Source organism: Labeo rohita, chromosome 4 (assembly GCF_022985175.1).
Source record: "Labeo rohita strain BAU-BD-2019 chromosome 4, IGBB_LRoh.1.0, whole genome shotgun sequence".
NCBI lineage: Eukaryota > Metazoa > Chordata > Actinopteri > Cypriniformes > Cyprinidae > Labeo > Labeo rohita.
This window is the reverse complement of record NC_066872.1, coordinates 36,796,997-36,800,294: the sequence shown is the minus strand read 5'-3', so window position 1 is coordinate 36,800,294 and position 3,298 is coordinate 36,796,997.

Sequence of the window (3,298 nt, the reverse complement as noted above, 5' to 3'; positions counted from 1 at the left end):
CTGGTTGTACTGGCACACTTTAGCCAGTAGATGGAGACAAACACAAATGAATCAAATGAAAAAGCTTGCTTCAAGGACAAGAACTCGTCTTCAACTTTAAATTGAAAATCCAAATGATTCTCATGTGCTTTTCCTTACGCAATGACCCATTGACATGTGGCCACTAATATCCGGATCATAACTTTCATATCCGGATAATATCCAGATCCAGATTGTCTTTACATTTGACCACATAAATTTGTCTCTGTTTTCTGTCTCTGTCAGATAAAAATCCGATCTGTAATGCTTTTCCCTTGCTGCAAACAACTCGGAGGAAGCTAATTTCCTGATTCTTCTGTTGTGATGAGGCCACATGTCATTGTTATATGGATATGTGTGCATAAGAACATGACTTTGAGTTATTAGTGTGGTCTTGCATTTTTCCTGCCTATTTAACGGTTTGAGCTGGCATCGCAGCTTCACGCATTTTTAACTGTTCTGTCATCAATTATAAGCAAGTTGCTGACAAAATCAATTAGGGTGAAGTAATGATCACTTATGCAATGTAATAAACAGATGTTTTTAGCTCACTCACATGCACAGTGTGTTTTAAACCAATTCCTGGTGTGCTTTAAGCAATGTAATTGCAATGCATAGATGAAGTTACACTGCAGGGTATCTGTTTGATCAGTCTGAGACCCATGAAGTGGATTATTGTGGCCGAAATCCCCCCCTCTGCTCCTGTCATTTCCTCAGGAAATCATGAATAACTTAGTAAAGCATATAAGTGAACGCAACACCCCCCACACCCTACCCAACCCCTGTTTAACTTTACCAACAAGTCTGAGTGAATAAAAGACAGCTGGTGATACATAACGCTCCGCACACACACGCAAACACACTCACACCCTGAGCTTGAATCTCTGAGTAAAACCACACCTATATGAGCTGTTTTATTTCAGCTGCATCTATCTATCTATCTATAGGCAGTCATTCTCTGTCTGTTTATCTGTCTCTGTCTGTCTGTCCTTCCGTCCGTCCGTCTATCTATAGTCAGTCAGTCTCTGTCTATCTCTGTCTGTCTGTCTATCTATCTATCTATCTATCTGTCTCTATCTATAGTCAGTCAGTCTCTATCTATCTCTGTCTGTCTGTCCATCTGTCCATCTATCAATCTGTCTATCGGTCTGTCTTTCTATCCGTCCCTCTGTCCGTTGTCCATCCGTTCATCTGTCTGTCTCCGTCCGTCCGTCCGTCCCTCTCTATCTCTCTCTATCAATCAATTTATCTGTCCATCCATCCATCCATCCATCTGTCTGTCTATCTGTCTGTCCATCTGTCCATCCTCCCATCTATCTATCTATCTATATTCAGCCAGTCTGTCTGTTTATCTATCTCTCTCTGTCTGCCTGTCTGTCCATCTATCAATGTCTGTCTGTCTGTCCGTCTATCCATCCATCTATCTATCTATTTATCTGTCTGTCCTTCCTCCCATCTATCTATCTATCTATCTGTCTTGTCTCGTCCGTCCGTCTGTCCATCAATAAAACTGTCTATCTGTCCATTCGTCCATCCATCATCTGTCTATCTATCTGTCTGTCTGTCTGTCTGTCCTTCTGTCCGTCTGTTCAGATATCTGTCTATCCGTCTGTCATCCTCCCATCTATCTATCTATCGATCTTGTCTGTCTGTCTGTCCATCTATCAATCTGTTTACTCGTCTGTCTGTCCATCTATCAATCTGTCTATTCGTCTGTCTGTCCGTCCATCATCAATTCTTCTATCTCTTTCCGTCCATCCATCCATCCATTCTTCTTTCAGTCTGCCTAGTCTGCCTATCTTTCTCTCCATCCGTCATCTGTCTGTCTGTCCATCTATCTATCAATATGTCAATCTATCTGTCTGTCCATCCATCATCTGCCTGTCTGTCTCTCCATCCTTCATCTGTCTGTCTGTCCATCTATCTATCAATATGTCAATCTATCTGTCTGTCTGTCCATCCATCCATCATCATCAGTCTGCCTGTCTATCTGTCCCAGTCTCTCATCCATCCATCAGTCTGCCTGTCTGTCTCTCCATCCGTCATCTGTCTGTCTGTCCATCCGTCCATCTGTCTGTCAATCTATCTATCTGTCTGTCCGTCCATCCATCCATCTATCAGTCTGCCTATCTGTCTGTCCATCCATCATCTGTCTGTCCGTCCGTCTATCTATCAATCTGTCTGTCCGTCGATCTGTCTGTCTGTCTGTCTGTTCATCTATCTGTCTGTCTGTCCGTCTATCTATCTATCCATCCATCTTACAGAATGTCCTACAGTGGAAGTGAAAACTGACCTGACATTAATATTTCAAGTGCATTGTTCTCTGCAGTAAACATGCTGGAATGTTTCAGTGCCATGATCAAAGCTCGGGTAAGATGCCCATTTAGACAACAAAAGCTGCGAGTGTCAGCGGGACCAGGACTGGAGGCCCGTCACACAAACTAAAACCGTAGAGTGTGTTCCTGTCAGCATGCGGACATGTGTCAGAACCAAAGCAATCCCAGCAAGAGATGAATAGTGCCAGATGTTACTTCTTGGATCAGAGCCTGGAAAGATGGCCTCCAGACGTCCAGGGAGAAGAGCTTTCAATCAAACTTAAGTCAGATGAATGAATGTTTTACATCTGTCAGCTTTTCAATGTTCTAAATGAATTAAATTAAATTATGTTTGTCATTGTGACTGACAAGCATTAATACTGCTTTTAGGCAATTGAGTAGATTGTCGGACTTGTAAAATGATTGTTTATACATTGTACATTGTGACCTTTGGCCTTTACATAATGCAATTTTGTGTGTTATACACTTAAACATATTCTTGATTCAAACATACACAGATCCATCAATAAATGCTTTGTTTATTTAGCTATTTGGCTTTTCCAGCATTGGAATGAAATGAGAGAGAAAGACAATAAGGTTTGATGTGCCGCCTTACCATAATATATTAATCTCTTCTCCAAATTATTTACATGAGTTGTTAGAACTTTCAGAACAAGTCCTCAGTAACAGTCAACCAAAAACCAAACAAGATTTATTATACGAAAAATCAAAACATAATAGACAACTAACTAAACATAATATAATTTATTTACTAAACACAATCACACACACCATGATGCGCTCATTCAATATTTTAAAATGTTCAGTAACTCAAAGGAAGACAGAGAATAAAAAGTTTTTAGCAGGAGGTTTACATATTACATTGTTTCATTGTATTTTTAAAACCCGAAGGCTATAAATGTAAACTTGGAATCCAATAAACAACTTTCAGCCAATCATAAACA